This window comes from Triturus cristatus, chromosome 12, assembly GCF_964204655.1.
Source record: "Triturus cristatus chromosome 12, aTriCri1.1, whole genome shotgun sequence".
Taxonomy (NCBI): domain Eukaryota; kingdom Metazoa; phylum Chordata; class Amphibia; order Caudata; family Salamandridae; genus Triturus; species Triturus cristatus.
In genome coordinates this window covers 458,144,565-458,170,268 of record NC_140595.1, presented here as the reverse complement: position 1 = coordinate 458,170,268, position 25,704 = coordinate 458,144,565, and the positions used below count along the sequence as shown (strand labels likewise).

Sequence of the window (25,704 nt, the reverse complement as noted above, 5' to 3'; positions counted from 1 at the left end):
TCCTGGGTTGCTTGTGCTTCAGTGCAGGGAGGACCTGGCCTGGCAGTTCAGGCTGGACTGATCCCATGAGGAACAGGGTCCGGACTAATTTGCAGATGCTGGGTCCAAACTGAGGTGCCATGGTGGGTGATTATTGATTGGGATGCTTCCCCAAGCGATTGCCAGTGGCTGAGATTAATTCAAGCATTCCATCCATCACTGTGTTGTTTTCTGCAATCGACATCCTAAGTGCGCCAGGTATGCCCAGTCGTGGGTTCATGATTCAATGTCCCACTGGAACTAAGCTGTACCCGGCAGAAGAGCCCATAACTAGGGCAAAATAGGTCCTGGGTTAAATGTGTTCCAGTTCAGGGAGGACTCTGCTTGGCAGTTCGGGCTGGTTTGTCCCCATAAGGAACAGGGTGAAGACTAATTTGCACATGGCTGGATCCAAACTGAGGTGGCATGTTGGGTGAAAAATTATGGACTGGGATGCAGCCCGAGCGATTGCCAGTGGCTGAGATTTATTAATGCATTCCAGCCATCTCTTTGTTAATGCATTCAATATTTAAATGTTGGTATTTTCTCGTCTTGACCATTTGTTCCTTCTGCCAATGTCCTGGGTCACATGACTGAGAATGGCTGTACTGTTGGGGTTTCTTCCTTCTTCCCAGACAGTGACACAAAGGGGACTAGGTTTGGGTAGGATGGGCCATCCTGCGTGGATGGCTGCGGCGGAGCTTATCCTGCTCCGCTTCAAAGGGTTTGCTTCCAGCACACACAAAGGAACCTGACACTAGCATTTTGTCACCACAGATTTCTTGGAACCTTGACAGGGGAAGGGAAGAACTTTCCAGAATCAGATGTGAGGTAGTATAGGGAACCCCCTCACACTTTAAAAGCTGGCATCATCTATACATTGGACCTCCAGAGCCACTCTTCAGTACTCTCCTGGACCAGAGGACATTACAGAAGAAGGATTGCCTTGCCTGCTAGAGGACTTCCCTGCTGCCTGGGGACTGCCTTGCTCTCTTAGAATGAAGACTGGGTCTCCCCTTATCCCAGGATAACCTGAGTGACTCCAAGGGTCAGTTGGCTGACCTCCTGTCTGAACTACAGGGACACATCAAGAATTTGTGGCCTCCCTAAAAACCTTTTTGCGCTGGAGTGAGTTCCTGATCCTCAAGATGTGCCTCCCCAGGTTCTGGACCCTTGGCTGGCATCAGTTCAGCTCCTCCTGTGAAGGAAGATGAACCCCCTAAAGATTTGGGCTTTTCACGACTGCAAGCAGGCCCACTCATGCAGAGACTCTGCTCCCCACAATGATCACAAAGCTCTGGTGAACCCGACTTTTCACACTACATCGACTGCCAGCAACAACTGTCAATGCAAGATCTGCTATAACAACAACAAAGAAACCTAGGGTCAAAATAAACCATAAAGCAAGTGGAGCCCTTTCTCATTAATAATAAATCCCATCAGCCACCAGAATAGCAGCCCACATCATTTGGGATTAGATAGCCCTTACTGAGCCCTCCAGTAGATCAGGGCCACAAGCTGAACGGGCAAACAAAACCTCTCTATCCATCTAAGATGGGGTGTCTGCCCTAGTTCTTAGTGTAGCTATCTTGTGTATTAATGGTGGTGTTGGAAGCAGTGCAAAAAAGTGAAAAGTGATAAAGTTAAAATCATCTACTAGGACAGAAAAAGTGCTTTAATAGTATCTGTCCGTGTGACAAAATTAAAACCAGTGTAGAAGCAGTTTTGACAAAATAACTGCTCAAGTCTAACAAAAAGGGGGGTCTACATGTTTCAGCCTAAAGATTAAGTGATAATCAGGCTTTCGTCAGGACCTTCGAGAATTTATGCTACTGCTGTGTATGTCAGTGTGATCCAAAAAGTAAAACACACCAGTGAAGTAAATTATACGACCTACTTGAAATAAGGATTTCTCAAGCAAACTCCTTAAGTTTCTCAGGAGTATTCTTTCGAATCCCGTCAAAGTACGAGAAGACGCCTCACCTCACCTGGCATCCGCTCAAATAAATGAGGCCCCGCTCTGTCCGTCGGTACCTCGGTATTTTGCAGTATCAGCCCACGGTGACCGCAAACACGAATGTCCAGCAACGACTGTCTGCAATGTCCAACTGGCTCATTGTGCCACAGTGATGGCAGCCGTGCCACCTGGCCTGCTCTTCGCTATACAGCGACGACCATCAGCGATGCCCTCCCTGCTCCTTGTGGCCTCCTCCACTCTTCACGATGGACTTTGAGAAGGTAACTTTTTCAGCTGGACTAATCTGGTCGCTTTATCTGGCCCGCACTCCATCATGGTTGGCATGAGATTGTGACTTCCCCCTGATCTAACACGACCAGAGCACTGCAAGTGGCCTTAGTGCTTTTAGGCGCTATAGCTACTTAAAACTGTAACGTTGAATATCTCTGGTCCTACTGATTCAATTTTTGTTGTTCTGGTATCATTTAATTTTCTATATTGCTTTGGGATTTTTCTTGTGTTGTGTTTTTACTTCATTACTGTTTGCGTGGTGCATTAATACTTTACACTTTCCCTCTAAATTAAGTCTGCTTTTGTGCCAAGCTACCAGAGGATTCAGCACAGGTTAATTTAGTGACTTTTGTGGGTCAACCTGACAAGAACTGTGGTTGTTGCCTGAGTGGGGCTTCTATCCCCCTCAACAAATACCCAATTTCTTACCTTACACACAACATCCATAAGAAGCCAGCAGCAACATGTGCAAGACACACTGGGTATAATTCACAAACATAACTTACACTTATGAATAATTTACACTTTTCAGTAAACTTACTTCTTTTTGCTTATTCACAAAATCTGAGTGTAAATTACTACTAAAAAAACAGTAGCAAGTCCAGCACCACACATGGCCAACCACTGATATTGCAACACCCTCCCATACAAGTCAATGGAGCAAGAGAATGAAAATCAAAATGTTAAATTAAAATCATTGATTTAAAATATTTTAAATTATAAATTAATATAATTTCATTAAAAAATATAAAAATTGTACAAATGTATTATTTAATTTTAGAAAATTTTAACACCCTATGTTGAATTTAAAACTTAATGAACAATATTTTTTATTAGAATATAACTACATTATTTGTAATTAATGATGTACATCACTTTTAATGATTATTAATGCTTGATAAAGAATATTTTATCTTTTTTCCTTTACCATGTAGATGGTAAATTCATGTTGTATATGTAAAATTAATTTACATTATTTTGTGAGATGAGAATATTTTTATATTTTTTTCAAGTAAATAAACTCTTTTATTTTTGTCTATACTTTACCATGTAAATGGTAAATTCATTTTATATATTTATTTAAATTATAGAATAAAATGAAAACATGCTACAGCACTATCAATTAATTTTTAAATAAATCTTTAATTAATGGAAATATATTAAGTTAAATTAAAACTAGTTATCTAAAGTTTAATTCAAAAATAAATTTTCACCTTGAGACTTATTACAAGTGAAGCATTGAATTAAATAAAGTAAACTAAGAGATATTTTAATACAAATTATTATATTATTTTTTAATTCAAAATTGGGAATTAAAATGCTTGATAATTAGATAATAATATTTACAATTTTTTCTTTTTTTGAACATTAAATTATATGTATTTATATTTGTTAACTATTTTTAAAAATGTTATGTAATTTACAATTATTTCCTATGGAGTTTTATTTTAATTCCCTAACTTCATTATTTTTTATGGGATTGTCTTGAAGTACCACTGGTTGGCCATATGTGGTGCTCAACTTACTGTTTTTGTAGTAGTAATTTGCACTCGAATTTTGTGAATAAGCAAAAAGTAGTCAACTTACTCAAAAGTGTAAATTGTTCAGTGGTGTAAGTAGTCTTTATGAATTGGGCCCAATGAGTTCATTCAAAGCTTCGGACGCATCAGTATATGTTATATTTGAAACCTGGTAATGCTGGAACCGGAGACTTAAAAAGGTTGCTGTGCAAGGAAGGTTTTAGGTCCTAGTTGTGCTTAATAAGAAGTAGTGCAAAAGCAGAAAGTTTTCCCTTCAGACTGAACAGTGTGGCAAAAAAGTCACATGACAACAAGCACACTAAAAAGAAGAGTTTATTCAGAAATGTCTGCACTAGCAAAGGAAAAGGTTCATTTTTAGGCCTAATGCATAGTCATGCTGTGCGAATGTAGGAGATAGTGCTTATGTTAATGTATAACAACATACGAACACACAGGTGTGTTAAACACACAACACTACAACTGGGCCAAGAACCATATTGTAGATCATCCAATAGGTTGTTAGTCTCCAGGTGGTCAGTGAGCTGCGTTGTAACTACCGTCTCTGAAATCTTTGTGATGCTGAGTACTGACTACATGCAACCACCAGTCTCAATATAGATGTTTTCGTTGACAGTAAAACTTTATTGACAAAGAAATCATGACCATTTTGGGCCATCACCACTGTTATGTTATGTTAACTGCAGTTTGTATAGCGCGTAATCACTAACAGGTCTCTTAGCGCTTTGCGAAGACCAAGGTCCACCAGAAATCACCGATAAGCACTAGGCGGATGATTTAGACTGTGCCCAGAGCCTCCCTAAACAGAAGAGTCTTTAGTTGCTTCCTAAAAGGGAGGAGTGTGGATTCTTTACAAAGGTTCTCAGGCAGTAGATTCCAAAGTTAGGGAATTAAGACAGAGAAAGCTCTGCCACCTTTAGATGCGGTTTTGGCCCGTGGGTAAGTCAAGAGGCCTGCCTCGGACGACCGAAGAGTACTTCCCAGCGCATAGTTCCCCAGGCGCTCCTTGATATAGGCTGGGGCCTGGCCATGAATGGCTTGTGAGCAATGCAAAGGCCCTTGAACTTTGCTATCTGTTTGATCGGGAGGCAGTGTAACTTACATAGCAAGGGGGTAATATGAGCCCTTCTAGGGAGCCTGAAAATCAGCTTGGCTGTGTCATTCAAGGTCACCTGTAGCTTGCTGATGAGTTTCTCAGGGAGGCCGATGTATAAGGCATTGCCATAGTCCAGTCTAGACAATATCGTGGCAGACACGATCATCTGTAAAGTGGCAGGTGAGAGAAGGGGGGTAAGTTTACGCAACTGTCGCATTAAACCTGTACAGGTGCCGACCACAGAAGCTACTTGATTGGCCATAGAGAGATTGGCATCAATCTTAATGCCCAAACTTTTAACAACAGGGGCTGGCGTAGGGGAGGTGCCAAGCTCCTGTGGCCAGAAGAGGTCTTTCCAGGGGTTGTTTTTAGAGGAGATGACGAGGACCTCAGTTTTATCTGGGGTGACTTTTAACGAGTTAACTGTCATCCAGTTCACTGTGTATCTGAGGATGTTTTGCACAAGAGATTGGGCTTGAGGGGAATTTTCGATCTGGAGGATAAGTTTGGTGTCATCCGCGTAGTTAAAGACTTGACAATCCATGCGGGCCAGAGCTGCCACCAGTGGCTGGAGATACATGTTAAAAAGGAGCGGAGACAGTGCTGAGCCCTGAGGGATGCCACATGAGACGGCGCCACTGTTCGATACCTGCTCACCCAGTTGGACCCTGTGGGACCGCCCTGACAGAAAGGACTCAAGCCACTGGTGAGCCAACCCACTGATGCCCAAGTCGACAATCCGGGCCAGAAGTTGTGCGTGATTGACCGTATCGAACGTCGCTCACAGATCTAACAAAATCCCAGTGCTTGTTGCTAGATATAGCAGAGTTCACTTCTCTTAGTAGGTTAAACAGTTTTTTTGTTGGGTTTCCCTTCTCGAGAACTATAGTGCTGTAGTACTCTCTATCGTTAGAGCTTTAAAGCTTGCCCAGACACTTTTAGTAAAGCTTTATAGAGACCTTGGAATCATCAAGCTTAATTTCCAACCATTGTTTCAAGGCATAGAAGGACTTTGGTCCTTTTCAGATCAGCCGAGTACTACATTTATGAGTGTCTGGGTATTTCATGGGAAATCACCTCCCTGAGTGTGGGCTAAGTGGTAGACTGGGAATATTTTTTAATATACGAGGGAAGTTTCGCATACAACTCCGTGCAGGGTTTACATGTAGTTTGTGGAGTTGTTCCACTAACTGTGTTTACTCAGTCGTCTAAGTTTTTTATGCCACTGGTGTTCGTCTGGTCTATTTTGGCAAAATATTTGCTGCAGACTAGAGTTATGATACTAGTATTGCATTTGCAACACCTTTTCTGCCAGGTCTTGAATTCTGATAGTCAATCACATAATGTTTTGTTGCAAACAGACATTCAAACACCAAACTTTTCAACAAAAGACAATGGAAACTACAGGTTTTTGAGTGCTGAAAATATTAACGCAAAATACACATAATACTTGTAGATCTCTCATGAACTATGTATGCTATGCATAAATAAATCTATACTACTTCGCACACGCCTAAGTGACTAAGTGGTCCCATATTAGGACAAAAATTGTAAAGGTGTACCCAGTCAGCATATGTAGTCTTGGAGGACACCTTCAGAAGTCCAGTGCCCAGCCTCAACTGCGAGCCTGATCAATTCCCTCCTATCCCTGTTCAATACCTTCCTGGACCTTCCACCACTTTACAAGCATCAACATGAAGTCTGAACACACATGAAACAAAACCATTGTTGGTCCAGGTACAGGAATGAATTGTGATATTTTCAGGAATCATGAAGTCTGAAAAAACATGAGACAAGTGCGTAGTCAGTACAGGTAAATATGTTAGCCATGATATTTTTAAGGAGGATTCATCACCCATCAGGATTCAGTTTAGCCAGTGGCCTCCATCGTGTGTTGGAACTTCATTTCAGCTCCAGTGGACCAAACTAATTAAAAATGGACATTAAACCCAGATTACCTTTTTGTTCATACCAGATTTTGAAATGCCTCAACAAAATTATTGCCTGGTTGAACTTCATCACGGTGTACAGCATTTCGGAAAGGTGTTCCCAAGAGGGCGGGCTTATCTGTTAAACTGAGAGCATGGTTAAGGCTGAATTAAAGTGGTGGGGAAAGTGCTAAAATCTGTCCGTCATCAAGGAGTCCACCGGAAATCAAGCTAGGCATCATAGGTCCTCCATTTTAAAAAGTAATTTGTGAAGATACACGTAAATGTCATTAGGAGGGTAAGCAAAAAACACAGCAATTAAAGGCGACAACCATATTGAAATAAGATGGCAGTCCTGCAGTAAAGCACTCAAAAATAAATATAGTCTGGGATTAACCCATGGGCATTGACAGTAATCCGCCATTTTATATTACTGCATGATGATATGAAATCCACAAAGAGGTACAAAATTAAAAGTTTGGAAGATAGCACTCATTCTAAAAATGTAATGTTGTTAAATGAAATCGCGGCTTATGAACAAAAAGTGACAAATAAGGCACCAATGCAATTAAGCATCAAGCCATATTACTAATAATCAACCTTACAAACTGTGTGATTATGAAAGCCTTGACTAATTATAACATAACAAAGTGTCAGGGGATATAGGAAGGCAAAATTAACCCCTTAGTCCCATTACTGCACAGGATACCTGTGCATCATAATACTAGAAATTCAGCATTTATATACAGATATCACATTTGAATAGACACTTATTATCCAGATACCATATGAAAATCTACAATACAAAGCCACATAATTATATTAGTGAAAAATTGACAAACTGTAATTATATGGCTGCATGATTTTTTTTGTCTTGAGTAGCCCTTTCTGAGATTCGGAACCTGTATTTCCGTCCCATTCGAAAAGCCTTCTGAACAATCGATAACTATGTTCGGAAAGTGTCTTGACTTTGCGAGTCGGTTCCGGATGGCATTCGGAGGAACTGTGTCATTCGGAGCTGACTCATACAGGTCTACAGACTGTGTTTCTGACCGAACGATTACGATGTTGGATTCGGACAGCCTTTCCGAATCGGTATTTCTGACACAGATCGGCTGTTGGAATCTGAATTTGAGGGCACGTAGCAGGCCCCCCCTTCACCCGGAGCCTTCCGAATGGGGCCCATGGGGGTACCCAAAGGGACCCCACTTTTAGACCATGCACAGTGTGGCAGGCACCAAGGGGTGCCCGACACAGGATGCATGATTTTCCCCACCCACCCCTTTCTTCAATGGGAGCCTGTGTATGGTCGGAACACCGGCTCCCATTGAAGTCAATGGGAGTCCGACCGAATGGTATCCAAAACCATCGTAATCGGTCGGTCGGACTCCCCGAATCCGATTTGGTCAGAAATCATTCCGAGACCGACTTGTCGGAATGCTTTCCGACCGACATCGTAATCGGCCTCTAAGTATGCAAATGATTTGATTCCTATGCAGTCCATCTGATGATGTCTATGTTTATAGATGTTCCTTCAGTCACGTGAAAAATGTGTTGGCATTGTAGAGGTTCTCGAGAACTATAGTGTGCTCCAAATATGTTGCCTTCTTTTTCATTGCTTACCTCGGAATTCCACTCTCCAACCATTCGAAGTGCATACTGTTTGCATGTTCTGTCGGGTGGACTTGATTATAACATTGATCTTGTTGTTCTTTATCTACATCGATTGTTGGCTTAGATTATATGCTGAATGTCTGTCCATGAAATCTGTTTGATATAAGTACATTGTTCATGGCATAATATCCATATATAGTAGGTGCAATGTCCTTCGGACTATGAAGGTGATTTTTTCAGTTTATGACCTGAAGAATACACTGTGTCATCTTCTGACTGAAAATGTCCAATTCCAGTCTATTTGAAAGCATTAATACCCAAGATATCACTTAGCAATCAATCTATTTCATCCTTTATATTTACTTGATATATGGTTCATACATACCAAATTTGAACTGTAACATCGCACCTGCAGCTTTGGATAGTCTTACCGTGTCTGAAAGGCGGAGGGCCAACAAGCTTTGATCCAGCCACATCACAAACACCAGTGTGCTTTGAAGAACCCACTGGGCATTGAGCATGTTGAGTTCCTTCTGACCTCACAGGCCCATCTTCTAGCACTATGTTGATAATCATTCTGGCTTGTCTCTCCACCATGGTTTTCTTATATTGAAGTGGTTGACCGTTGCCTTTTCTGTACAGTGCAAACTGAAGTGAACTGTCAGGAATCCCCTCCCGCACATGGATTCCCTCCCACGATGCCACTTCCGTGAACCTGGTGCGCTTGGAGGAGAGCGGACTACAACTCCCAGAATTCCCTCCGGCAACAATTGCCTTTTGCCACTCAAGAATTCTGGTTACATAACACCAAGGGAAACGCCTAGTTTTCATGTTATGCAACTCAAGAGTTCTGGTTGCATAACACCAAGGGGAACGCCTAGTTTTCATGTTATGCAACTCAAGAGTTCTGGTTACATAACACCAAGGGTAACGCCTAGTTTTCCTGTTATGCAACTCAAAAGTCATGGTTATACAATGCCGAGAGTACTACTTAAGGAGAAGATCACTGGGACTCGGCGTCGGATATTCTGATCTTTGCCGGAGTACCTGGTTGAGGTACACGGACCCGTTGGTGAGTTGAGCGGCGGAAGGAACATTCTAAGGAGCGGAGGAGAGGTGCTGGCGTGTGCTTCCTGCCCGTGTCCTGTCCCGTTCTGAGAGCCGTATTCAACGTCATTGGGCACAAGTCCCATTGGTAGAGCCGAAGCTCCCAACGGCCTGACAATTTGGAGAAAACGAGGTTGGTGCGAGCCGAAGCTCCCAACCCTCGTTCCTTGGGTAAACACACGCTTAGAGCTAAGACGCTATCCAGGAGGTGTTTCCGCGTCTTAGCCATCGACACTCGTAGGAGAACTGGGATAGGTAGAGCGGCTGCTCCCATCCATTCTCTGCGCCACCTTGGGTATCATCACTTAAACCCGGATACAAGAGACGCACACTAGGAGGTGTTCCCAGCGTCTTTGTGTTGTGGCAGCACTCTGGGGGATACTGGTAGAGCGGCTGTTCCCAGGTGGTAGAGAGCCCGGCCGGGTGACTCCCACGTGCCCCCCGTAGATTCCACAACCTTGGAACTACCCTTCACAGCAGTCGAGTGGCATTGTCGGCCACTGCTTAGCACTGTGCCCTCCGTTGGAGCATACCGGGTCCGGTGTGCATGCGGAGGACGGTTAGACGAGCTGTGAATGGGTATCGTACTTTAACTGGTGATTCCAGTACCGGTATTCTTTGTTGTCTGTAGTTGTTTATCTGTTTATTAAATCATCCTTAAACCTCCATTTCTCTGGTCCGTCGTCTGTTTGTCCCAACCCCGAGAAAGCCAGGACGTTACATAATATCCGACCTCTTCCATAACTATCTCCTGGTTGGGCGAACGACATGGCCACGATTGAGGATGTGTTGGCCGTCTTAGCCGCGATGCAAATCGAGCTCACCGCTTCCAGACAGGAAACCGCAGACGTTAAGGCTAGAATGGACGCTCGGCAGAACGATCCGCTACAGGCAGGTGCCTCTCACACGGCCACGGCTCCTGCGGTTGTGGTAGAGATGCCCATAGCCATTCCTTTGGCGACACCAGAGAGGTACAGCGGAGACCCCAACACAGTGCAGGTATTCCTCACTCAAGTAGCACTGCATCTGTCCTGCAAACCAAAGGCCTTTCCTACCAGCCAAGCCAGAGTGGCCTTTCTGATCTCGTATCTTGCTGGGAACGCGGCGCAATGGGCAGTCCCACTGGTGAGCAGGGACGACCCTATCCTATGTGATTGGGGAGCCTTCCGCGAGGAATTCTTGAAGGTGTTTGATCGAAGGGCGGACGCGTATACTGCCGATCGAGAGATGTTGGAGCTGAGGCAAGGCAACAATGATCTGGTGCAGTACCTTAATGCTTTTCGAAGGTTAGTGGCCGAAACCAAGTGGCCCATAGCCAAACAAACCGCGCTGTTTCACCAGGGCTTGAGCGAAGAGCTCAAAGATGTGGTAGCACAAATCGACCCCCAACCCAAGACATGTGAAGGCTTGATCAACCTGGTGCTACGGCTGGACCATAGATTGAACGAAAGAAAGGGCGATCACAAGAGGAAAGGGAAAGCGCTGCCATCGTATGTTTCGATGGGTGGCCCTGAGACCAACTCCTCCACCAGGACGGAACCCATGGACATAGGAGCTATAAGGGCGAGCCTTACAGCCACTGAAAAAGAATCACGCCGCAAGCAAGGCCTTTGCCTTTACTGCGGGAAAAAGGGGCACTATGTACGCGAGTGTCCAGCCAAGTCAAAAACCTCACGATACCGAGCGAACAAAACGGTGACAGCAGTGGTGGACGCACCGGCGGAAAAGTGAGGGACTCCGGGTCTAGGGAAGGGGCATCTTGGAGTCACACCCACATCCCTTCCATGTTGAGCCCGAATCAAAAAGGGCGAAGACATTTGTTTATTACCTTACACGTAGGAGTGCAGGACCAGTGGATACCTGTGGTAGCCATGATTGATTCAGGAGCCACGGGCATGTTCATGGACTACAATGAAGCACGGAGACTGGGTCTCGCTCTCCTTCCCAAACAGATACCAGAGGAGGTGTATGCAGTGGATGGGAGAAGTCTGGTGACCGGACCTATCGGACAGCACACAGGAGAAATACCGGTGAGGTTCGGAAAACTGCATAATGAACGTATCGATTTTAGCATAATCAGAGCCCCGCAGTACGGGGTCATATTGGGTCTACCCTGGCTCCAAAAACATAACCCAACGGTGGATTGGCCTACGCATCACATTGAGATGACTTCCCCGTTTTGTGAACAATGGTGCGGCATGCAGCAGGACCCCCACGAAGGTGAGGTAGGCGAAGGTCACACGGTCGCCACGGCAGCAGAAAAGGACGTAAAGCTGCCCAGAGTGTATCACAGTTTCGGGGACGTCTTCGATGAAATCCGAGCGGAGGTGCTCCCTCCACATAGACCGTTCGACTGCCAAATCGACCTGGTTCCGGGGGCTAGCGTTCCCAGCGGCAGACTGTATGCGCTCACAGAACCCGAAAACGTACATCTACGGGGATATTTGGATAAGTTACTAGGGCTGGGGTTCATCAGGCCGTCGAAATCCCCTGCCGCATCGCCTCTCTTTTTCATTCCGAAAGCGAATGGCGAATTGAGGGCCTGCGTGGACTTTAGGGCCTTGAACGCGATAACCATAAAAAAACGGTACCCCCTGCCTCTCATAAGCGTTCTCCTGGAACAGGTAAAAAAGGCCCAAATATACACAAAGCTTGATCTCAAGGGGGCATACCATCTTGTGCGCATGAGGGACGGCGACGAATGGAAAACCGCCTTTAAGACCAGGTTCGGGCTCTTTGAGTACCTCGTCATGCCGTTCGGACTATGCAATGCCCCTGCCGCCTTCCAATACTTCCTCAATGAGGTGTTCCGGGAGGTATTGGATATCTACGTGGTCGTTTACATAGACGACATACTCATCTACTCCAACTCAGAGGAAGAACACGTACAGCACGTATCCGCGGTTCTCAAAAAACTGAGGGAAAACATGCTATACTGCAAACTCAGCAAATGTGACTTCCACGTCACAACAGTGGAATTCCTTGGGGTGATGCTGAGCCCCAACGGACAGGAGATGGCGGAACGCAAGATCAGAGCGGTGGAGGAGTGGCCGGTGCCCCGAGGAGTAAAGGAAGTCCAGAGCTTCATAGGCTTCGCCAACTTTTATAGGCGTTTTATTGAGGGGTTTTCTGGCTTGGTTGCCCCGATCACGCAACTACTAAGGAAGTCTCAGGAGTTCGTGTGGGGACCGGAAGCACAAAAAGCATTTGTGGCCCTCAAGAAGGCCTTCAGCACCGCCCCGGTGCTAGCTCACTCGAATCCGGAATTACCCTATGTGGTAGAAGCGGACGCCTCTGATGTGGCGCTGGGTGCCATTCTATCTCAGAGGAAAGAGGTGTCGGGTTTGCTCCATCCTGTGGCGTACATGTCTCGTAAATTGAACGACGCGGAACGCAATTACCATATTGCGGAGAAGGAACTACTCGCAATAAAGGACGCATTTGCTGAGTGGAGGCATTTGTTAATGGGGGCCAGACACGTGGTTACAGTGTATACGGACCACAGAAACCTCCAGTTTCTGACGGCGGCGCGGCATTTGTCTCCTCGTCAAATGAGGTGGATGATCTTTTTCTCCGGTTTCAATTTCCACATCACATACCGACCCGGTACGGAGAACAGGAAAGCGGACGCGCTTTCGAGGCAATCGAATGGCAGGGATCCGCAGCCGGTTGCCGAACATTCCATCATCCCTCCAGGAGTTGTGATAGGGGGGATTCAACCACAGTCGTTCCTCAGGGGGGTCCAGAAGGGGACCCATACCTTCATGTGGCGGAGGTGGCTTCGCAGTCACAAGGAGTGGCAGATGAAGGACGGGATTCCGGTGAAAGGACGATGTATGTTGTTACCCACGCCTAGGCTTCGAAAACAGGCCTTCACCTGGTGCCACGTGTCTCCCTGTGCCGGTCATCTGGGTGTCGAAAAGACGGTAGCGAGCCTAAGACGGCAGTTCTGGTGGCCTGCCATGAGAACAGACATCCGGAATTGGTGTTCATCATGTACCGTTTGCGCATCCATGAAATCGGACCACAGAAGATCGCAAGGACTCCTCCAACCCCTTCCTACACCGACCAAACCCTGGGAAAACATATCCTTAGACTTCATTGTCGGGCTACCAAAGGATCAAGGAAAGACGGCCATACTGGTGGTGGTGGACTATCTCACGAAGATGGGGCACTTCCTCGCTTGCAAACAGGTACCTTCGGCAGGAGAGCTGGCGTCGTTGTTATTGAAGAATGTAGTGAGACTACATGGCCTACCCAACGTGATCGTGTCGGACAGGGGGTCTCAGTTCACGTCACACTTCTGGAAAACTTGGTGTTCGGCATTACACGTCAAGTCTGCCATGTCCACGAGTTATCACCCGCAGACGGACGGCCAGACGGAGCGCCTGAACCAGTCGCTCAAACAATATCTACGTTGTTTTGTAGAGCAAGGGAAGGATGAGTGGGTGGACCTACTTTGGATCGCGGAAATCGCGTACAACAACGCCACACATTGTTCCACCAAGGCTTCCCCTTTTTATAGTAACTACGGCCATCATCCCCGGTTCTTGCCGTTTCTGCACCCGGTCAGGGAAGACAGATTGCCGACAACAGCCAAGAGGGTGGCCCGCATCAAGGAGGCCTTGATGAGTTCTCGAGTTGCCCTGGAGGGGGCTAAGGCCACATATAAAGCCTTTTCTGATAGGAGGAGAAGGCCTGGACCGGTCTACAAACCTGGAGATTACGTCTGGGTCTCTACACGGCACATGAGATTCAAGAAAAGTAGCGTGTTCCATCCCCGCTTCATGGGCCATATAGGATCCTTCGATGCATCAGCACGGTGAATGTGAAGGTGTGCCTGCCCCAGTCCCTGCGGATCCATCCCGTGTTCCACGTTTCCCTCTTGAAACCCGCGAACGCGGTGAGGCCTCGTACGCCGGTGTCGGTGACTGTGGATTCGGAGGTGGAGTACGAGGTGGCTGGTATCTTGGATTCCAAGTGGCGCAGGGGCAAACTATGGTATCTGGTGGCATGGAAGGGGTACGGACCCGAGGAGCAGTCATGGGAACCTGCGGCGGGGGTTCACGCTCCTCGTCTGGTATCGTCGTTCCATCGTCGATATCCTTCCTGTGCTGGTCCTGATGGGGGGCGCTGATGGGAGGGGGATGTACTGTCAGGAATCCCCTCCCGCACATGGATTCCCTCCCACGATGCCACTTCCGTGAACCTGGTGCGCTTGGAGGAGAGCGGACTACAACTCCCAGAATTCCCTCCGGCAACAATTGCCTTTTGCCACTCAAGAGTTCTGGTTACATAACACCAAGGGAAACGCCTAGTTTTCATGTTATGCAACTCAAGAGTTCTGGTTGCATAACACCAAGGGGAACGCCTAGTTTTCATGTTATGCAACTCAAGAGTTCTGGTTACATAACACCAAGGGTAACGCCTAGTTTTCCTGTTATGCAACTCAAAAGTCATGGTTATACAATGCCGAGAGTACTACTTAAGGAGAAGATCACTGGGACTCTGCGTCGGATATTCTGATCTTTGCCGGAGTACCTGGTTGAGGTACACGGACCCGTTGGTGAGTTGAGCGGCGGAAGGAACATTCTAAGGAGCGGAGGAGAGGTGCTGGCGTGTGCTTCCTGCCCGTGTCCTGTCCCGTTCTGAGAGCCGTATTCAACGTCATGGGGCACAAGTCCCGTTGGTAGAGCCGAAGCTCCCAACGGCCTGACAATTTGGAGAAAACGAGGTTGGTGCGAGCCGAAGCTCCCAACCCTCGTTCCTTGGGTAAACACACGCTTAGAGCTAAGACGCTATCCAGGAGGTGTTTCCGCGTCTTAGCCATCGACACTCGTAGGAGAACTGGGATAGGTAGAGCAGCTGCTCCCATCCATTCTCTGCGCCACCTTGGGTATCATCACTTAAACCCGGATACAAGAGACGCACACTAGGAGGTGTTCCCAGCGTCTTTGTGTTGTGGCAGCACTCTGGGGGATACTGGTAGAGCGGCTGTTCCCAGGTGGTAGAGAGCCCGGCCGGATGACTCCCACGTGCCCCCCGTAGATTCCACAACCTTGGAACTACCCTTCACAGCGGTCGAGTGGCATTGTCGGCCACTGCTTAGCACTGTGCCCTCCGTTGGAGCATACCGGGTCCGGTGTGCATGCGGAGGACGGTTAGACGAGCTGTGAATGGGTATCGTACTTTAACTGGTGATTCCAGTACCGGTATTCTTTGTTGTCTGTAGTTGTTTATCTGTTTATTAAATCATCCTTAAACCTCCATTTCTCTGGTCCGTCGTCTGTTTGTCCCAACCCCGAGAAAGCCAGGACGTTACATGAACATCCATAGCCAACGCTAACCGATACCCCAGTGTCCCATATAGGAGGAAGATTTATTTAGCATCTCTGCTGGGAACTGTCTGCCATGTGAGACCTCGACCTGATACAACAAGCATTTTCAATGCAAAAGGTCTCGCTTTTGCGAGCGTTTAAGCAATTGGCATTGTAACTGACAATGCCTTTTATTTATCTGTTTTAAACCCAACACCTATATAAAAGGCATTGTTATTTTTAATGCCAATAGCTCAAACTCTCGCAAATGCAAGAGCACGTTAATGTTGGCCACGCCCCTTTCTTAAGCGCTGCTCGCCATATCCAGGTTACAGTGAGCAGCGTCTAAACAAAGGGGCACAGACAATAATAAAGTGAAGGCACATATGGTGCGCTATCAGACAAAGCAAAAACAAATAAAATAATTTAGAAACGTTCTGCAGCACGGCAGCTGAAGTGAAAGCAACCCAAGCTATTAATTAATTAATACATAAATTATATAAGCGCGACTGCTAAATTGAAAGTGGACTATGCCGTAAGTTTAATAATTGTATAAGGTCGGCAAGTACAGTTAAAGCGGACCGTATAGTAATTTAAATAAATACAGTAGTCAAAGCTTGCGGCGTGCTGCGCTGTCATGGGTAGAATAGGGGAAAAGCATTAAAGAAAATAGTGCTCACCAACTTATATAGCAGACCATGTAACAACCAAGTAAAAGGTCCAGTCGTTTTGGGAGGTAACAAACACAGACAAGGCGGTACCATGGAGGGACTAAAAAGGCTACTAACGAGTTGAAAGCCAGCGTTTATGAAGGACAATGACACAAGCCAGTTAAAAAAATGGAGGGAGAGTGGGCAGGGCTTTAAAGCCATACTCCACTTCTGCATGCCTCACAGCAGCGCATGCGCTACCCAGGCTCGACCTAAAAAAGAGGGATATACCCCAGGAACTGTGCATCTTTTCACGCAATAGCAATGAAAAATATGGACGTAAAAGCCATTCCCAATAGATAAACTTCTTTCTCTCTTTTGGTGGTCCCAACCTATCTGGTTTCATATTGGAGTGGCTCCCATATGTTAATATAGGGAAGACAACTCAATTAATAGAGAAGGTGTAAATAAGGTATATTTTTAAGATCCTACAAGCGTTGGACACAGAGAAGGCATTTGACAGAGTGAGCTGGTGTTCATGGAGAGGTTCTAACAAAGATTCACATAGAAGCAAGAATTAGAGCCTAGTATTTTGCTCAATGGGGGTAAGCCAAAAGGGCAGAATCCAAAAATGGGTCACAGGGAGGCTTTTACCCTCTCACTCCTGCTATTTCTTTTAATTATTGAACTCATGGCAGTTGAAATCTGAAGCATACCATTGGGGGACGAGGACTATATAATATGCTTATTTGCTGGCGATAGCCTTCTGTTGCTTGGAGAGCCTGGGAGATCTCTTCTCATGACAATAAAGGTACTGGAGAACTTTTAGAAAGCTCTGGGCTATAAAACAAACTATTCCAAATCACAAATTCTAAATCTTTCCCTAAGTAATTCTGAGGTCTCCACATTCCTTTTGTGCGGATGCAAAAAATTGTCGAAATTTTAAAACGTCTAGGGAATTTGAATAAACTCTATATCGTTCAGCTATGCAGAATTAATATTCTAAAAAAACAATGTCTGTGTGTGTGGAATGTTTAGAGAAAACCTAGAAAAATTTAGCAGAGCTCTGTACAGGTTCAATGGCAAAGATACAGTCAATGGGTGATAGGATGGGAAATTAAATTCTGAGAGTGAAGTTACTTCGTCATGGTATAGTGTTCTTTATAGAAGTGAGTCTTTAGCCCTTTCTAAATTGGAGCAGGGATCTCATGTAGGATACTGAAATGCCATTTAGGGGAAATTTTCAGCCCTGACTGCTATATCTCTTCCAGAAGCTGCCAGTAGTCATTCCTAGGCACATTCTTGACGCGTAACAGAGCATAATTAATTTGGGGAGTAGAACCCGTAGAGTAGCAAGGCAAATTCTAATGGCAAAGCCAGCCTAAGGTGATCTAGTGCCCACATATGTTTGATGCACTATCAAGCAGCAGACCAGGGCATTCTCATGGATTAGACAGCAGGGAATCAGAGGAAAATGGGACCATATGGACCAGGCAGTGGTAGAAAGAGCCCTGCCCTGTGTGACCTTCTTTGGACGCCCAAAAATGATAGGAAAAGGAATCTCTGTATTAATGAGGTTATGAGGATGATGTTAGACACATGGGACCACATAGGACCCAATCACATAGACGGTAGAGAGCTGTGCACAGCGGGATACGGCTTTCTTAGACAAAGAGAGGCTCACAAACAGGATTACTAGGTGTGGAAACACCAAGCTCAATTTTACATGTCCAAAACGGTCATATGGTAAAATTGGGGCAGTGGGCACAAGCGCAGTTGAGCCGCTGCCTGACCTCACTAACTGAAGTAACACAAAGTGATGGATGGATGGATTGAATTAATCTTAGCTACTAGGGATTAGTTTGGGCCACAATCCAGCCATCATTGTTTGTCCCCATGCCACTTCAGAAAGGGACTAGCCATATACAAATTAGCATACATAGTTCCAGCTCCAACTAGAACTGTACAGCCTGAACTGCCAAGCCAGGTGTTCTCTGAACAGGAACACAAGCAATCCCAGACTGGTTTCAGTAAATTTTGCCTCATCATTAGGATGCAGATTAAGTCCTATGGCACAGTGAGCCAGGCAGTCACATGTGGGCATACCCTTTGCAATTAGGGGATTGCATTGAAGAATTTAAACAAAATGATGGTTGGATTGCTTGAATTCCAGCCACTGTTAATTTTTCTGGCCTGCAATCCAGTCTATCATTTTTTGCCCACTATGCCACCTCGGATAGAAACCAGGCATATGCAAATCAGACTTGGACCTGCTCCAATAGGAATAGTCCAGCCTTAACTGCCTGGCTTGGTTCCCTCTGAATTGGTGTACAAGCTACACCAGACTGATTTTGGCTTCTCTGGGCCTCGTCAGTAGTATGCATCTTGAATCTCAAGGTGTCTGATCACACCATTCACACTTATAGCTTTGCACTATGGAAAGCAAAGCAGGTCCTTGTGCCAGCTCCCCCTCTCCTGTTCAGTTTGCCTGCGGTTCTCTACCCTCAGCTGCCTGCCTACCTTCGGCCCTCTGTTTGTGCCTCCTCTTCTCATTTCTTGTTCTGTTCTTGCCCTTTCTGCTCGTTTTTATGCCCTCTGTTTTGCCATTTACTGCTCTTTTTTCTGCGCTCTGTTTTGCCTTTCCTGCCTGTTTTTATGCCCTTAGTTTTACCTTTTCTGCTCTTTTTTTTGCCCTTTTATGCTCTGTTTTGCCGTCTCTGCTTGTTTTTCTACCCTCTGTTTTGCCTTTCCTGCTTGGTTTTCTGCTCTCTGTTTTCCCTTTTCTGCTAATTTTTCTGCTCTCTGTTTTCCCTTTTCTGCTAATTTTGCTGCTCTCCGTTTTGTCTTTTTACCGTGTCTGCCCTCTGTTTTGCCTTCTTCTGCTCTGTTTGACTTTTCTGCTCATTTTCTACTCTGTTTTGCCCTTTTCTGCTCCTTTCTTCCCTTCTCCCGCCACCCAGTGCCCCGCCATCCCCCTACTTAATGGAGGCCCTAGCGTGATTCCCATTGAGCAGGTCCTTGTACCACCTCCCCCCATCAACCGTTCTTCTGTCCAGCTTGCCCGCAATCCGCTACCCTCTGCTGCTTGTTTACTTGCTGCCCTCTGTTTGTGCCTTCTCTGCTCTTTTCTTACCCTGTTTTACCATTTCTGCTAGTTTTTCTGCCCTCTGCTTTGCTTCTTCTGCTCGTTTGCTTCCCTCTGTTTCGCCTTTTTTGCTCATTTTTCTACCCTCTGTTTTGCATCTTGTGCTAATTTTGATGCCCTACATTTAGCCTTTTCTGCTTGGTTTTCTGCCCTCTGTTTTGCCCTCTTCTGCTTTGTTTTGCCTTTTCTGCTTGTTTTGCTGCCCTCTGTTTTGCCTTTTTCTGTTAGTTTTTTTGCTCTTTGCTTGGCCTTTCTGCTCGAATTGCTGCTATCTGTTTTGCTCTCTACTGCTCTGATTTGCCTTTTCAGCTCATTTTTCCGCCCTTTGTTTTGCCTTTCTCTGCTTGTTTCTTCCCTTTTCCTGAGGTGCCCTCAAGATCTAGCTTTTCGACAGAGACCTTGCATCCCAGGGCCCAGATACCCCCAGGGATGACAGTGCTGTGCTCTACAAATGCTGATTGATTGATAAATGATGGGTGGATTGCTTGAATTAATCTCAACTACTGATATCTGCTCTGGGCCACAGACTGTGACGTTGACATGGTCTCACATCTATCAGTGCCATTACTACAGCAATATGGATCGTGACCTAGCAGGTGGTGTTTGAAACAGTTTTGAGATTTAATTCTGCTTTATTTTAAGAAGTATTTAAGTGAACATTTTTGCATCACACTGCCATACAAGTTTCATCAGTTTAAGTATACATAGATATGAGCAGACTTACTATTTTCAACGTAACATCTATATACCTTGACAATATCTGCTAAATATGTGAGTGTGGAGTTTAGTAGAGTAAGTGTATACTTATGGCTATATGATTACCCAGAAGGTATGAGGGTAATTGATATCACACAATCCATATTCTTGGAGTTTGATGTGAAAAGCTTGATATTTGACATAACACCCATTACAGTACCAATATATTTTCTTCCATCTTACAAAACATATTGCACAAGAACGAAAGAAGATAGAAATGACAAACGGCATCAAGAAACTAAACACACACCAGTTTGTACCAGAGAAGACAAAGTAGCCATGCCAGTAGCATATATATATATATATATATATATATATATATATATATATATATATATATATATATATATATATATATGTGTGTAAAGGTAAGATTTCATTTGTCAACATCAGACAATTAAGCAAAAACAACATATGCTGCAAGCAGAAAGTTGGAACTACATGGTATGAAACACATACACGCACATATTTATATTATATATATGTGTGTGGTTGTATGTATGTATGTATGTATATGTATATATATGTAGATATATGTATATATCCAAGAAATAAGTCACTCAAACAGATAGATTCACCAAAGAACAAAAATATATTTCCACTACAACGTTTCAGCTTCCGCCTTCCTCAGGTAGTACAAGATGGTTTGCTCTGTGGCTGCACAGATGACACAGCTGAATTTTCAAAAAGCATCATGAGTGAAGATTCCATTTGGAATGTGGAATCAATGCAGTCCTGAGAGCTCTTGAGATATGCAGTAATCAGGTTGTGTTGTCAGTAATGTTCAGTCCATCTGGATGCAGTGATTTTAAACGGTACATCCAGAAGTTTTCGTACCGTTTAAAATCACTGCATCCAGATGGACTGAACAACTGAAACCAACTGCTACCAATAGTATTCTCCATGGAAAAAGTTGCCATCCAATGAGTCTAATAAAAAGCATCCCATATGGAGAGTTTATAAGAATGAGAAGAAACTATTCCACCAATGAGATGGCTGAGAACAACTACAAAGAAAGCCAAAAACGATTCATGGATAGAGGATACAAACACAGAGATGTGGAACAAGGTCTAAGAAGACCTAAAACCACCTCTCGAGAAGAAACTCTCATTAATAAAAATAAAAAACAAACAGATGACTCCACGAGACTCATCATAACGTATAGTAAAGAGAGCTTCAAGATCAAAAAAATTCTCCAAAAATATTGGAATGTTTTAGAAAAAGATCTGGACATAGGGAAATTACTCGAAAAGCTACATCTCTAAAGGACAAACTGGTAAAGAGCCACTTTGCGACAAAAAAACCAACAACATGGCTAACAGAGAAACAAAAGGGGTTTACCCATTGCGGAAAATGCAAGGCATGTAAAATTGGCAAATCAATGTCTAGCATTGAAGACTTTAGAGGAAAGACATTTCATATCTCTGACAGAATAACATGTAAAACAACATATGTGGTATACATGATTGAGTGTATTTGTGGAATGCGATACAATGGAAGCACCATATGTCAACTTAAGAAAAGGATATTAGAACGTCTAAGAGCTATCCATAACAAAGACTTGACATATGCAATCTCGAAACATCTTCATGTACAACACAAAACCAAATGGGAGAACATTTGGTACTTTTGTATTGCTACTGTGCCTACAAATGAAAGAGGCGGGAATCGCACAATGAAATTGAGAAAATTAGAATCACGCCTTATCATTCGATTCAGAACCAAGACCCCATTTGGCTTGAATGGGGATGAAGAATTACATGTACATCTGTAATATGTATGGCATAAAAAACTATGGGTACTATACCCAATAGAATTATTTTTTTCCCCCTCTCTTTTGAGATGTCATCAGTGATGTCATGAGTGATGTCACTGACCATGTCATGAGTGATGTAATATGTGACGTCATCAGCAGTGCATTGTGGGCGCGCGAGTTATAGTTAGCTGAAATAACTATAACAGGGGAATTTCAATGGTTTTGTACGAGTGAAAAGTCCAGCTAACTATAACGCCCCTGAAACTTATGGTTTTTTCAGTGAATTTCTAAGGTTTTTTAAATGCTAATTCCTAACTCTAACGTGCCTGAAACCTATGGTTTTTTCAGTGAATTTCAAAGGTTTTTTAAATGCTAATTTCTAACTATGCCTACAGACATAGGACATGTGAAGAAAGAAGAAAAAACGCACAGAAAGAAAAAAAAGAAATGCAGAAAGAAGCAACAGAAGTCCTCAAAGACAAAGAAAAGTGCAGGAAGAAGGATAACGTGCAGAAAGAACAAACAGAAGAGCAGAAAGAAGCCTTGCTGCAAAATCATCCTGTACCCTCAACTTTTTCAGATGGATACTGGTGGTAACTGAGTCTGACTAACCAGTCCTAGAGCCAGTGCTATGTTAAAAGACACTCAGAATACAGTGAAAACACCTACATACACTAGGGAACACTATGCGTTGGGGTCCCCCTGTGATTAGCATGACCTCCTCTGTAAGCCCCTAGTATATAATAGGGCAGGGGATTAAAACTACCTCTTAAAACGTGCCACAGGGCGTGTTTGCACACGTCACCTCTGGCCCCGTCCCCTCTCTTCCCCACTGTGTAAACACGCCCTGTGGCCGTTTTAAGTTGGGAGATTAAGTCCCCTTGAATCCTGAGGGTCCCTAGGGTCCAACTAGACCACTAGGTACCTCCAGTAAGCGCCACAGAGCTGCGTTGCAGAGAGATGTAAAAAGGGGCACGGCCTAGACCACCTCTCTGCAACGCAGCGCAGTGGCGCTTACTGGAAGCACATGGTGGGCTAGTTGGCCCCCAGGGTCCCTCAGGATTGAAGGGGAATTATTTCCCCAACTTAAAATGCGCCATAGGGCATGTTTGCACACGTCACCTCAGGCCCCGTCCCCTCCCTTCCCCATTGTGTAAACACGCCCTGTGGCCGTTTTTTAAGTTGGGAGATTAAGTCCCCTTGAATCCTGAGGGTCCCTAGGGGCAAAATAGCCCACTAGGTACGTCCAGTAAGCGCCATTGCAGAGAGGTGTAAAAAGGGGCACGGCCTGCACCACCTCTCTGCAATGCAGAGCAGTGGCGCTTACTGGAAGCACCTGGTGGGCTAGTTGGCCCCCAGGGTCCCTCAGGATTGAAAGGGAACTATTTCCCCAACTTAAAACGTGCCACAGGGTGTGTTTGCACATGTCACCTCAGGCCCCGTCCCCTCCCTTCACCACTGTGTAAACGCGCCCTGGTGCCGTTCTAAGTTGAGAGATTAAGTCCCCTTGAATCCTAAGGGTCCTTAGGGTCAAACTAGCCCACTAGGTACCTCCAGTAAGCGCCACAGAGCTGCGTTGCATAAAGGTGTAAAAAGGGGCATGGCCTCAGAACACCTGTCTGCAATGCAGCTCCCTGGCGCATACTGGAGATACCTGTTGGGCTAGTTGGCCCTCAGGGACCAGTACAACAGCAGAGTCCGTGGGTCTATAATGGTCTACCTAAACAGAAGCAAAAAGTGCCAGCTACAATCCTACATTAGGGAATCCTTTCAAAAGGACCAAGTCCCATCACCCACCGAAGTGGCATGCTTCATCATCTGGGACCTCCCTTAACCGCACCTTGTGCGGTTAAAGAGCTACTACTCCTTAAGTTACTATAAAAAGGAGGAGCTCAAGGATGTTTTTACTAATCAATGTGGAGGGAATCACTCCCAAAATAGGAGGAAGCTGCCTATGGTGTGGTGAAGTAAGGTGCAGTGTGTGAAAATGTGATATTAAAATTGATTATCACTGGAAAAATACTTTATTGGATATCCGGTGATATCAACAGTAAAAACGCAGAAATGATAGAGTAAAACGTGTACACCAAACAATAAGGAACACGTACTCTGGGTGTAGGTCTACATGTTTCAGCCAACTAGCGTCTCAAGGAGATGACCGTGGCTTTCTTCAGGACCATAACAAAACACTACTGCAAAGTGATAAAGTGTACACAGGGACATACAAGGAACGATACAACCAACATTGGTACCTGCTTATCACTAGATATACGGCACCGTCGGGAAGTATTAAGGTCACCTGTAAAAAAACGAAATGATTTCTAATTAACTTTTACCAGGGACAGACATAGAAGTATAGAAAGCTGGACAAGATAGCATACAAAGGTAGACCTATTACACACGTTACAAAGGTAAACGTCTGTCTGGGAGGGAAACAAAATACCTCCTTACCCGTCAAGAGATCGGGGAACGTCCCACACTCCTGTTCACAACTCAGGGCGTGAGGCAGCGCTCTAAAAAGACAAAAGGAACAGATGCGGCCAGATATTATCTGCTCACTGACGTTGACGTAAAAAGGATCAGCTATACGAAATCAAACATTGTAAAACTAATTCTGAGCTGACTATAAGTCTGAGAATATCAAGGCACCTAGCACGGGGTCTTACTGTTGGGCCATGCAGTAACTAAAAGACATGCCCGGTTCCTAGCTCGGGTGCATATGAGGGAAAGACGAGGACCGGTACCTAGCCAAAGTTGACATTATGACTGTTGTGTGAAGCACCTTATAGAACAGTACAGGTAGAATATTGTTACCGGTCCAAAAGTTTACTCGCCCATACACTGAAAACATGCCCGGTTGGAACCTAAAAACCTCTATACTAGAGCTAGAGTATCGAGATGGCGCCACGAGTGACGTGTAGCCTAAGTTAATAACCCATGCTCTGAATATACTTATATTGCTGGGCCGGTGGAGTAAAGAGCATTGTTTGGCGCTCGGTTTAACCGGATGCTACCAGCAAGCACAACCAGTCCCACATTCAAACTAAGCAATCTCTGTGCAAAATTGGCCAGCACGCATGTCCATACAGCCTATGCAAATTGGACAACAAAGGGCTACAGAACTACAGAGTGTTATAGGGTTCGCCTACCTGTCCGTCGGTACCCCGGACTATCTTCCTGAATGTTCCGAGTGGTAGCCGGAACAGTGTGGACGCGAACCCTTAAAGCCTCAAAGAGTGACGCCCTCAAGCGGGAACCAACCACGTATCTGACCACCTACACGTGATACGAGAGTTTCAGCATCTATCAGGAAATTGATAGCGGAAAGCGGAGCATGTCGGGAAATGTAGTTAACAAACGCCCGGAGTCGCTTAGAATTAATCATGTACCCTTCTACCGCAAACACGCCAATTGAGATAACGGTCATGCTGGCAATGAGATCACGACCTCGATAGCAATCGTAAAAAAGCAAAAATTCGAGGTAATCTAATGAATAGGCAGTGTCACGAAGTGTGTCACGACCCCAGTAAG

General features: G+C 45.0%; 1 long non-coding RNA gene across 1 annotated transcript in view; it reads right to left on the bottom strand.

Moving 5' to 3' along the window:
* LOC146776103 (uncharacterized) overlaps positions 1-25,418 on the bottom strand; it is a 50,832-nt gene extending 25,414 nt beyond the window's left edge. The window contains exons 1-3 of the long non-coding RNA XR_014972024.1: positions 25,323-25,418; positions 24,625-24,686; positions 24,426-24,472 (exon numbers count right to left, since the gene is read on the bottom strand). This is a non-coding gene — a long non-coding RNA (uncharacterized LOC146776103). The remainder of the gene's footprint in view (positions 1-24,425; positions 24,473-24,624; positions 24,687-25,322) is intronic.
* Between the last annotated feature and the right edge of the window lie 286 nt (positions 25,419-25,704).